The sequence below is a fragment of the Emys orbicularis genome, chromosome 7 (assembly GCF_028017835.1).
Source record: "Emys orbicularis isolate rEmyOrb1 chromosome 7, rEmyOrb1.hap1, whole genome shotgun sequence".
Taxonomy (NCBI): Eukaryota; Metazoa; Chordata; order Testudines; family Emydidae; genus Emys; species Emys orbicularis.
The window spans coordinates 32,147,080-32,159,902 of record NC_088689.1 but is presented as its reverse complement, the minus strand read 5'-3'; the positions used below and the strand labels follow the sequence as shown (position 1 = coordinate 32,159,902).

The window sequence follows — 12,823 nt, the reverse complement described above, 5'->3', positions numbered from 1 at the left end:
GTGTACACTTAGGAATTGTTCGGTAAATTTCTCTAACACTAACAGCTGCCTTTACAGGAACTGAGGATGCTTAGCATCTTTCAGATTGGGTCTTGATCTTCTAACTTTCCCAAAAAAGGAGAGCAAGCAGGTAAAGTTATACCTTAAGAGATTTTTTTTCCTCCGGGAAGTTATGAGCAAGTGAAAACAAGGGGTTATAATGAAATCCCTCTTATACTCCAAAAACTATACTAGATCTTATAAAAAGACCATGAATCTGAAAAAGCACAGACCTGCTGCTCCAAAACTCTTATGTAAGAGGACTGGAAAAAGCAGACTCCTTAATGGGAGCTCGTTGTGTTTAACGTCTCTCGCTGGGGTGGGGAAGGTGGGGGGAGATTGTGGCATCTGTTTCATTAAGACATTTGAAATCAGTTATGCAAAATGTCATGGCAGCTGATGAAATAAAATGATAAATAATCGTTTGCAATGACTTTTTACCAGCAAGAAAACAAAGACATCGCCAGGCACAGAGGAGTGTTGAACGCACTGAACTGGTCAGAGAAGGAGTATCGCGCACACAGCACCAGTGATACATACAGTGTGTGTGTGACACAACAGAAGTGAGCACACGTGTTGCATGGACGGCGAGTGTCACACATTCAATGAAGTATCAGAGGGGTAGCCGTGTTAGTCTGGATCTGTAAAAAGCGACAAAGAGTCCTGTGACACCTTATAGACTAACAGAAGGCGCGATAGTTACAAACAGTGAACGTGAGAATCCGTCGCCTTCATAGCGCCTTGCCGTTACACACACAGCGCCTGGTGTACACACACACTGACAGTCACATGCGAGAGCGGGACTGCGGCTCCGCCGCACAGCGTGAGTGTTACACACCCGCAGCGTGAGTGGCCGTGCTAGGGGCCCTTTGCTCCGCGCTGCAGCAGCGCTTCCCGGACTCTGGGCAGCCCTCATCAGCAGGACGTGCTTCCCCGGCTCGCCAACCGGCTGCGGAGCCAGCTCCTCCCCGCAGCGGCGCCAGCTCTCTTCACCCCCGCCGCCCCGCTTCGCAGCAGCGACATCCCCAGCGGTGTCAGGTAGGTTCCCGGAGCGCGGCCTTGGTGGTAGGCCCGGCCGGAGCCAGCGCAGCAGCGGCGGCTCCGTTGGGAGGAGAGCAGCCTGAGGGCGCTGGGGAGGGATTGGCCCACGAGCGGGAAGATGGCGCCTCCGCCGGCCAGAGGGGCAGCTTCCCCTGAAAGGGGCGGGCGGAGGGAAGGAAGCGAGCAGAGGCTGGTCTCTGGCAGCAGGGCCGGGATATGCGGCAGCGGCTGCTCCCTCTTCTCAGTAGGACTCTGACCTCCTTGGTGAGCCCCGGTGCCTCCCGGCTGCCTCCTCCTCCTCCTCTGCAGCAGTGGCCTCGCCCGCCCGGGTATGGTTGTCGTATGTGGGGACCCCTCATCCCGTTCGAGGGTGGGTGAGGTTGTGGGCCCTCTCCTGTTGCGTAAGAGGTTACGGGGTGGCAGGAGATGTGTTGGTGCCCCCCGTTGTTGTTTATGTGTAACAGGGTGCGTATGATCTGGGAACTCGTGAATCAGCATTAATGTGTCCGCCTGTTACTAAAAGGGATGGAGACGCAGGGGGAATAGAGTCTCCTGGAGGGAGGGGATTAGGGTGGTAACATCCTGGGTGGGATTTATCATGCTGCGGGGGAAGAGGAGAGGTTGGAACGTCCTGAGGGCACTCTGTACCCGTGGCGAAAAGGGTAGTTTTGGGAGTGCTGGAAAAGAGTAGCCAACTAGCTGAATGTGCGACCAGATGGTGGGTGCTGGGGTAGACTTTATGTGCTTTAAGGAAGCTGGTAACATACCTTGCACTGGTATGGTAACATACCTTGTATTGTTGTTGAACTCGTCAATAAGGCCTTAATACTGCACCACACCGTGTTGTGAAACATACGTAAAGACATTTATTGCCTCTGATTATTTTATTCCAAATAGGTCAACATTTAGAAAAAATTACATTCAGTAGGGTTGGAGTCTTATTTCTTATAGTGAGAACTGTGCTCTATTATAAAAATCAGGGGACATGGCACACTGTGACCTATTGTGGTATAACATTATTTTCCCCATATGAATTGTGTTTTGCCAAATTGTAATATTTAATGTTGCATAACTTGTTAAATCTATCTACAGAGTAAACAGGATATATGTTGCAACAGAAACTAGTTTTTCAGTTGTCAATGTTAGTATTTATGGAACTGTTGATGGGAGGGGCTTCTTCACTACATAACAAGATAATTGATCGCTAGCATGGCATGGAATTAATTTTAATACTTCTGTGTGAGTTCTATAGTTTAGATAGCAAACTTCAAACAACTTTATTGAGAGAAAAGATTGGTAACTGGCCTATATGGAAAGTAGACTTTGTCTAAAGCAGCTATTTCCCTTTAAACAGTGTAGGGTGACTGCTGTCAATGTGTGTCAAATTTTAGGTGTGAAGTTATTCATAGTTATTTATATAGTACCATAAGTGTATAGAGTACTTTATAAAGCACAGAAAAGGATATTTGCTTTCCACAGAAGAACTTACATTTGAACACAAATGAGAAAACGTGCAATGTACAAAAGATTCATAGAGGAAGTGAGTCTTAAGGAGGGATTTAAAGGAAGGGAGAGAGGGTATTTGGCTAATGAGAAGTGGAAGATTGTTTCAAGAGAAGGTGTAGACCCAAGAGTGGGAGGAGTAGAGGGAAATGAGAACAGATGCAGTCTGGAGCAAGGTTGTGCAAAGTGCGGAACTTGAAGTTGATATGGTAGAAAACAGGAAGCCAAAGAATATCTAGAGAGAGCTTAGAGTGTGAAATGATTGGCAGATCTTTAAAAATCCACCTGCCCACACTTCTGAGTAAGAAACACTTCTGGGCAAGTATCATCAACTTTTACAGAATGCAAGGTTTCATTTGGGGTGGAAAAAAATAACCTACCAAATATAAGCTAGTTCAGTGCTTTTTTGAGGTTTTTTTTTTTAGATCGATAACTCCAGTGCTTCTACTGCTACTGATTCATTTGCTAACCTGCAGTAGAGTGAAAACTTACCAGAACTTGTCACTTTTCACTCCTTCTATTGGGAACCAGTAGGCAGCAATGAAAGGGACAAGAACCAGGTCAGTTTCTTCTTTTGAAAGCTGTAAACAGTCACCAGAACCTTTCACTGGAGGAGAGGGACCCAAAACAGAATGGAGGGTCGATTAGCAGTGACTCTTCTCCATGCTACCAGCCTTACAGGAGGAGATGGTAAGAGGGGGGAGAACAGAGAGAGTGCTCCTTTCCAGAAGCCAGAAGGTTCATCAAATTTCAGACATCTACTAACTAGAGACTACAAAAGATGGCGCTCACAAATAGGACCCAGGGACAACACCCTAGAAAAAAATCCCAGCACCTTTCCCTTTCCCAGTATCAAGGATGGGGATTAGGAAGGAGACTTGACTTCTAACTTTAGACTCCTTATGTCTTAGTCATCTGTCTATTACGTGTTTTTCAAGCTTTGTGTATGAACAATTGGGAGGATAGGCTAAGGGAATTTGGAATGGGGTGGATGAATGGGTGTGGGTTTGCTGATGGGTGCGACAGAAAAGAAGCGACAAAGAGTCCTGTGGCACCTTATAGGACCACAGGACTCTGTCGCTTTTTACAGATCCAGACTTACACGGCTACCCCTCTGATAGAAAAGAAGAAGTTGATTAGTGATTTGAGAAATTGGAGAGAAAATATGAGGGAGGAGATAGGATGTACCTTGTAGATAAAGAGAGGGTAGGACAAAAAAAGATGGAGGGAAAGAAAACATGACAATGAAACAGAAGAAAAGGTATATCATGATCTATTACAGGGAGAGAAAGTATGTAAGTGCAAGAAACTAGCTGTAGCAAATTACTAATGATCTTTTAGGTCCCAGTCTTTCATACGTGCATGTGTTCAACTTTATGTATGTGAGTAATGCCGCTGACTTCAGGAAGGCTCCCGGCAGGACAGAGATCTGCCTGTGTAGGGTCAGTTATAGAATCAGGACCTATATGGATAATAGACCAAAAACGAGAGCATGAATAACACTTTCACATTAAATCTTCTCTCCACTCATCTTCCATTTAAAAAAAACAAACCATCTCCTTCTTATGCATCCCACATCTCTCTCTCTCAATTGTCATCTAACCCTAAACCTAACCCTTTTATATATAGTTATTCCCTATCCCATTAATCCCTCCATTAGACTTTCTAACAACCTCCTTCTTACCTTGCTCCCAGCACTGAAATCCTCTATCTTAGGGCAAACAAAAGATCACTTAGTGGTACTGATATCAAGGCATCTCCAGGAACAGGACTCCTTTTCTCTATTTGTCATGTCTCTCTGGCTTATAGTGGCTTCATCCTGGGTAGGACTCAACAGTACATGAGGTGGGGTGTCACTTTGGGCCTGGTGCCATAAGTAGCCCCTGGCTCTGTGTGGGGTCCAGGAGGGGAAAGTGCAAAAGAAAGGCTGTTCACTCTACATTGCCCGCAGTGCAACTCCTGTTGCACTGAGCTGGAAATAAATTGGGTTCACTGCCAGGGTCCTTTCAGGTTATTGTCTAAGTCACCTACTATAAATACTTTCAGAGCAGTTGGGCTATCACATTCTGGGATGATATTTGTTTCTAATTTATTTTTGATAGCATTGCATTAGATGTGTGTATTTTTATTTTGAGGTGTTAATGTTTTAATAAAATAGAAAGTCTAATGAAAAATATTTCCATTCAACTGGGGCTAGACAGAGATTGCTTTAATGGTTACTGTATCTACAAATGCATGGCATGCTGCTGCTAATGGACAGGTTTGTGCTCTCAGCCTCTATTCCATCTAGATCCTTCCATAGACTGTGGGCTGCTGTATGCTAATATGACAACACCTTGTATTTGTAATACGATAGATTTTGTGTTCAACTTGTTTAAAAGTTGATTTAGATGGTTTCAAATTTAAAATAAAATTAACACAACTTGTTTCTGAGTTATATTGAATCATAATTACCTACATTAGCAAAGCCAAAAAAATTGTAGCTTTAATACTGAAAATGCTTTACTTACAATGTTGGTTTTACTAATTATAAAATATTTTCAGAATTCTGCAATATAGCACACAATAAGTAAATTATATTTATATGTAATTTTTGCTGGAGCTCATGAGCATTTTTTTTTTTTTTATGCGTGGCTAACTTTTGTAAAATGCTGAGCCTTGTAGATATGTTGGGTTTGTCAAAGATCTAATGTTACAGGCAGTTGTTTTAGGAGGATTACGTTAAATAATAGAGTTCTCCTTTAGAATCTAACTAAAGAAGAAAGTTCTGAACAATTCTTTTCATTACCCCTCTCTCCCTTTCCCTTCTAAGTACCCTCACATTCTTCATCTTGGTATACTTGGGTCAGATTCTCTCACCAATTCTCAGCCTTTTTTGTACTTGAATTGCTTTTTTACATTTTAACCAAAATGTTTGTTGATACAATATGTTCAGTATGAACTATTTGCTATCTGGTTTGTGAAGTCAGTCTATAGCAACTTGCACATTTAAGATCTTATATAAATAACCATCTAATCAATGCAACTTAGGCCTGGTTAGAAGCCACACTGTTCCTCACCTTCTGCTTCCTCTAAAACTGGCCATAATCTTTTGACAGTTATTTTCATTGTGATTTTTTTCCTGGGACTGATGATGAGCTTATACCTCTGTAATTATTCTCCTTTGTTCAAGATTGGTACAACTACTGCCTTTTAGCCAGTCACCTGGAACCTCCTCTTGCTCCCATATCTTTTTATATATTTTTCCTAGTGTTTTGATAGCACTTGTCCAGTCAACTTTAGCATCTCAAATGTTTTATTGTCTGTTTCTGCAGCTTTTCCCATTTTCAACTGCTTCACTACTCTTTTTGTTTCTTCTTCTGTTAGTGGTTCAAGTGCTGACATCTGTTCAGCCTTGCAAGGTGTCCTGTTCATCTAGCATGTCTAGAATGTTTGCATTTGGATGAATTACAGGGTTCAGCACTTTGTCAAGATGCTAACAACATAAAAATGGCCATATTGGGTCAGACCAATGGTTTATCTAGCCCAGTGTCCTGTCTTCCAACAGTGGCCAATGCCAGATGCTTCAGAGGGAATGAACAGAATAGAGCATTTAACAAGTCCCCTGTCATACAGTCCCAGCTTCTAGCAGCCTACGGTTTAGGGACACACACAGCATAGGGTTGTGTCCCTGATCATCTTGACTACTAGCCATTGATGGACCTATCCTCCATGAACTTATCTAATTCTTCTTTGAACCCAGTTATAGTTTTGGCCTTCACAACATCTGGCAATGAGTTCCACTGGTGGAATGTGGGTTGTGTGAAGAAGTACTTCCTTATGTTTGTTCTAAACCTGCTGCTTATTAATTTCATTGGGCGACCCCCTGGTTCTTGTGTTATGTGATTGGGTAAATAAAACTTCCTTCACTTTCTCCACACAATACTTGATTTTATAAACTTTTTTTTTTTTTTTTTTTTTTTTTTTTTAAACCAGTCACCCAGTTTTGTGAGATACCTTTGTAACTTTTTGGAGTCAGCTTTGAACTTAACTATCTTGACTAATTTTGTATCATCTACAAATTTTGCCACCTCACAGTTCACTCCCTTTTTTTCCAGATCATTTATTAATGTGTTGAACAGCACAGGTCCCTTACAGCTCCTTGGGGACCTTGCTATTTACCTCTTTCCATTGTGAAATCTGAGCATTTATTCCTACCCTTTGTGTGCTATCTTTTAACCAGTTACTGATCCATGAGAGGACCGTCCCTCTTATCCCATGACCGCTTACTTTGCTAAAGAACCTTTGATGTGGGATCTTCTCAAAGGCTTTCTGAAAGTTCAAGTACACTATATCAATTTGATCACTTTTGTCCACATGCTGTTGACTCCCTCAAAGAATTTTAATAGATTGGTGAAACATGGTTTTACCTTTATATGTTGAGTCTTCCCTACGATATCATGTTCATTTGTGTGTCTGATTATTCTGTTCATTGTATAATTTCAACCAATTTGCTTGGTACTGAAGTTAGGCTTACTGGCCTGTAATTGTCAGGATCTCTTCTGGAGCCTTTTAAAAATGTTGTATTAGCTATCCTTCAGTCATCTGGTATAGAGGCTGATTTAAGCGATAAGTTACATACTGCAGTTACTAGAAATTCTGCGATTTCATATTTGAGTTCCTTCAAAATTATTGAGTGAATACAGTCTGGTCCTGGTGACTTATTACTGTTTAGTTTACCGTTTCCCCCCCACCCCTCAATCTCCTCTATTGGCACCTCAATCTGGGACAGTTCCTCAGATTTGTCACCTAAGAAGAATGGCTCAGATGTTGAAATCTCCGTCACATCCTCTGCGGTGAAGACTGATGCAAAGAATTCATTTAGCTTCTCTGCAACAGCCTTGTCTTCCTTGTGTGCTCCTTTAGCACCTTAATTGTCCAGTGGCCACACTGCTTGTTTGGCAGGCTTCCTGTTTCTGGAGGTACTTAAAAAAAACTTTTTTTTATCTTTTGCTAGTTGCTCCACAAATTCTTTTTTGGCCTCCCTAATTATACTTTTACAATTGACTTGCCAGAGTTGATGCTCCTTTCTATTTTCCTCAGTAGGATTTTACTTACAATTTTTAAAGGATGTCTTTTTGCCTCTGTCTCTTTTAATCTGTTAAGCCATGGTGGTATTTTTTGCTCCCCTTACTGTTTTTGTTGTTGTTTTAAAATTTGGGGTATGTATTTAGTTTGAGCCTCTATTTATGGTGTTTTTAAGTAGGTTCCCTGAAGCTTGCAGGCATTTTACTCTTGTGTCTGTTCCTTTTATTTTCCATTTAACTAGCTTTCTATTTTTTGTATAGTTCCCCTTTTTGAAGTTAAATGCTACTGTGATGGGTTTCTTTGTTATTTCCCCTCTTCAGGCGTGTTAAATTTAATTACATTATGATCACTATTGCTGAGCAGTTCAACTATATTTCTCTCTTGGATCAGATCCTGTGTGTCACTTAGGACTAAATCAAGAATTGCCTCTCCCCTTGTGGGTTCCAAGATTAGTTGCTCCAAGAAGCAATCATTAATGGTGTCTAGAAATTTTATCTCTGAATCCTGTTCTGAGGTGACGTGTCCAGTCAATATGGGGATAGTTGAAGTCCCTCTTTATTACTACATTTTTTTTGTTTTTGTAGCTTCTCTTATTTCCCTGAGCATTTCACAATTACTGTGACCATCCTGGAGAGGTGGTCAGTATTAGTTCCTACTGCTATAGTGCTCCTTCTATACATTCAGCATGTCTTTGGCATTTATTGTCAGTTCACTGGTAGCCTTTTTTACTGTTGCATTGTTGGCCTGATTGTGTTTCCATACAACTTAACCTTTTGTATCTGGTTTTCTTGCTGACTTCTCTGGTTGTTGAGCCTTTTACTTGTCCAGTCTGTGATTTCTATACCACTTTGCACAATGCTTTTATTACTTCCATTATCCCAGCATTCTTGACTTATTTACATTTTTCCTGTAATAGTCTTGTTTTGTTGCTTGTCCAGCTTTTCCTTGTTTGCTTATGCCTTCCAATAACCTTCTGTGTTGTATTTTGTATTGCTGCATTACATGAAATAGACATCAGAAGGCTGGAAGCAGTAGAGATGAGAGAAAATGGCAGGTTTAAAGTGGAATGATTTTAAGAGAAATTAAGTTAGAAGAGAGTAGGATGTGAAGTCAGGGTATGGGATTGGCTGTAATAGAAAAGATTATGAGGGTGGTGACACTGGAGAAGACAAACAGATGATAGAATGCTAAAGAAAATAATGCAAACACAATCAAGGTCAGTCAGACCTAGAAGCTGACCACGGACTAGATAGTGAATCATATATGTGGACATGACCGGGATGGACTTAATGGAGGAATAACCTAGGGACAGGAATGAATGGTGAAACTGTACTACTCCCCAGGTCTGTAAAGATGCTTTGGGATGGTAAAAAAGAAAATAAATAACTATTTGTTTTTAATCGTTCGACAACCTTGAAAATGGTAATTGGTTTCCCAATTTCAAGTGCCTCTTCATAATTTATTCCATTTAATTTCCAGCACTGTTGTAAAAGGTGCAATGAGATATATTTGGAGATTACATTTAAAAATATTGGGAAAAGACTGGTTTCACACGTTTGCCACTTTTGATTGCTTGTAATTTTAAGTTGAACTTGGATAAAGTTTACTTACGTTTGAGTGCATGCTTAAGATACTCAGTTTGGAGCAGTTTTAAAAACAGATATGGAAACTAGATTAGGGTGGTACAGTAATTAGTTTAGCTGTTTTGTTGCCTCCTGTGTTTTGTCACATCTGAAATTAAGTTGTGTAAACTCTTTAGGGACTGATGGTAAAAGTGATGAGAGTTTTTTGGTTAAATTCCCTGGTGTAGACATTGCCCTTTACTTCTCTGGAAGGTTATGTGGAGTCAATGAGAGATTTGCCTACTACAGTCTCACGTTGAGAAGTAAATTTTGAATTGTGGCAAGATGGGAATTTCCTCAAAATGGATCAGATAAGCAGTAATTTCAAAGTAATGATCATCCACAAATTTAGCTTTTTTAAAACAGTAGAGTAAGTTGTCTTCTGGGTTAGACATATTCTCAAGAATAAAATTAGGATAAAAATTCTGATTTTGTAAGACCAGAGTTTTCAGTTTATAATTTTTTTTAAGTGGGGTTGATTGAATTATACTTATTAATTATTGTAGAACTTTTTGTGAGGGGTGTTTGCCGAATGATATCAAATTTTATGATGAGTTCCTGCTAATTCCTGTGGGCAGAAGAGCCTAATATATGTTCAAAACTTTGAACAGTTTGCATACATTTTGATAACAGACAATGCTAGTTATTTAAGTTCAGGTTAGGGTGATATTGGGGAGTTACCTAAATTCAGAGGTCAAAGAATTTACTTAAGATAGCTGTTGAAGCTATGGAAGTGTAATATCTTGGAGAATCCTAATTCCCAAGTTTGTAAGCAAGAAGTAGGAAATCATATGTTAACCAGGGAATAAAGGGAGCCTAATAGCTTTGGTCTACATTTGAACTAGTGATATAATAAATAAGGGTAAAATGTTCTGCAGCATCCTTTATAATAATGTTCTGTTATGTTAGTTTGCTTTTGTGTGTGGTAAAGTACTCCAATTCTATTCCAATTTATTAGAATTTTATTTTTCTGTGATGTGCAGTGTCAAATTTTGATAAAACATTTTATTGTTAGTTTAAGAAAATACTTAATTAGTATTAACTCATTTTAACCAATGCAGTTATAGCATGCAAGTGAATTGAGGGAAGGTGAAGAGAGGAGGCTGATTATTGGATGACATACCTCTAGTGTCACTATTGCATTGGTAAGGATGTCACAGTCCTGCCATCTGGTGATAATCTGTTCCAAGAGCACTAGTGGATGTGTGTGGTAAAGGGGAAGGAGAAAAGAGACACAAGAGAATGGGGATCTATTCTAATATTGTAGCCCCACCAGAGTATAATGAGTTTTTCAGCAAATTCTCCAGAGCACTCAATTCAGCACTATCTTCTCTGTAAAAGAGGTGAGAAACAAATTCACCATGATTCCCACTGGCTGGGAGATCTGTAGCTCAGAGCCTTCTACTGAAAATACCCAGCTCCTGAGAGTTTCACGCCAGGCGCTGTCAACAGCAGCATATTTGTAACATTATGAAAGTTGGCAGAAAATGTAAACGTAGGTGGATTAGTGAAAATGTAAAGAGTATAGATCAATGATGGAGATCTAGATAAATTGAGAACATAGGCAGGTATTAACTCATCATAAACTTCAATCCATGGCAACTACTGGGTAATGAGATCTGGAATAAAAACATAATATGTGTGTGTGTGTGTGTGTGTATATATAAGGAATACAGACATAGTCTGCAGAATTTGGAACAGATGAAAAATTTGGAATTGATAGTAGATCACAATCATGATCTTTATATAATGCCAAGGACACTTTTGGAGCTCAAATAATAATTGTGGTGCATTCAGTGCAGTGTAATGGTGTACACAAAAAGGGATATGAAACATGAGCCAAAAAAGCAGTAACAAAAATTGTGCTGTTTATTCATCAGTTGATATAGACATGCTTTGAGTATGGCTCAGCACACCAGAGATATGCATTTATAGTAAAACCATGATTATCTGAAGGTCTCAGGGAAACCCAAAACCTTCAGATAACTGGAGGAGCTCACCAAGCACAGTCTTCAAAATCTGCAGAGCTGGCATCCCAACTATAGCCATTCAGCTTGATTCTCCAGATCTGATTATTGTTTATAGATGTTCATCTGGCTCAGCAAGACTTTTGTGGGCTAATGTGTAGGGCCCTACCAAATTGACGGTCCATTTTGGTCAATTTCACGGTCATAGGATTTTAAAAATCTTAAATTTCATGTTTAAATCTGAAATTTCATGGTGTTGTAACTGCAGCGGTCCTGACCCAAAAGAGGGTTGTGGGAGACTCTTGAGGTTATTATAGGAGGGTTGCAGTACTGCCACCCTTACTTCTGCGCTGCTGCCTTCAGAGCTGGGCGGCCGGAGAGTGGTGGTTTCTGGCTGATGGCCCACCTCTGAACGCAGCAGCACAGAAGTAAGGGTGGCAATATCATACCATCCTTACTTCTGCATGGCTGCTGGTGGTGGCTCTGCCTTCAGAGATGGGTGCTCGGCCAGCAGCTGCTGCTTTCTGGCCACCCGGCTCTGAAAGCAGCGCAGAAGTAAGGATGGCAATACTTCTGTGACCGCCACCCTCTACAATAACCTTGTGACTCCCCCATCACCCATTTTGGGTCAGGACCCTCTGTTTGGGAAACACTGGTCTCCCCCATGAAATCTGTATAGTGTAGGGTAAAAGTACACAAAAGACCAGATTTCACAGTCCGTGATGCGTTTTTCACGGCCATGAATTTGGTAGGGCCTTACTAATATGGCTTAAACATATACATCCTGTTGAGCCAGCAGATCTTGAAGAAAATTTTGAAGCCAGTGCTCAGTGAGCCATTTCTTTTGGCTGTGCACCGAAATTTTTGCATTGTTGTCAAATGCTAGAGGTCTCTGGTAACTGGGTTTCAAATACTGTAAATGAGGTTTGGCTATATTGGCTAATGTGCCAACTGTATTTTCATTTAAAAATTGTTTTCTAAAATAACTATAGATTGACATAGGTATCACATGCAGTTTAAAAATTAAAACCCCAGTCCTGTAATAAGTTTTTCACAGGTGGACCTCAGCACCCTCACAGAGCCCCATTGAAATCAGTGAGGCTCTGTCGGTATGCAGAAGTCCACCTGCATGGATCTCATTGCAGAAAAAGCATCTTAAAGTATACCACTTGCTTTTACTTACTTGTAAAATAAAATATCTGTTGATTTCTTCCTCAGTACCTGATCTTTTATACCGAAGAGGGCATTTTGGTGAGAGGGGGACCTAAGAGAGTACTTTATGTATCCCTATCATTGAATGTGAGCCTGCTTTCCGCTCAGACCTCCCTTGCTCAGCCCATTCTTTGCGTTCGCCTGTTATCCTGCCCTCTGTTTAGGTCTTCTCCTCACTTGCACTTTTTGAGCAAGCAGCACAATTCCGAAAATGCTGTACTAAGGAACATTTCTTGCTGCTGCCTGTATTTTGTTGGGCCATTCGATGTTGCTGTGGTTTTATGGCAATACTATTAAAGTATCTTAATTTTAAAAATATTATTTTTAATTATTTAGAATGAGTCTTCTCTAAATAGCTAAGACATTTTGTGG

At 40.6% G+C, this 12,823-nt stretch overlaps 1 protein-coding gene across 2 annotated transcripts in view; it reads left to right on the top strand.

Moving 5' to 3' along the window:
• The first annotated feature begins 902 nt into the window (after positions 1-902).
• Positions 903-12,823, top strand: part of IDE (insulin degrading enzyme) — a 92,588-nt gene continuing 80,667 nt past the window's right edge. The window contains exon 1 of one of the 2 annotated variants that reach the window (XM_065407188.1): positions 903-1,077. The gene's annotated coding sequence lies outside the window, so the exon portion shown is untranslated. Of the gene's footprint in view, positions 1,078-1,317; positions 1,410-12,823 lie in introns of those variants that run through there. The other variant, XM_065407187.1, reaches the window with a different exon arrangement.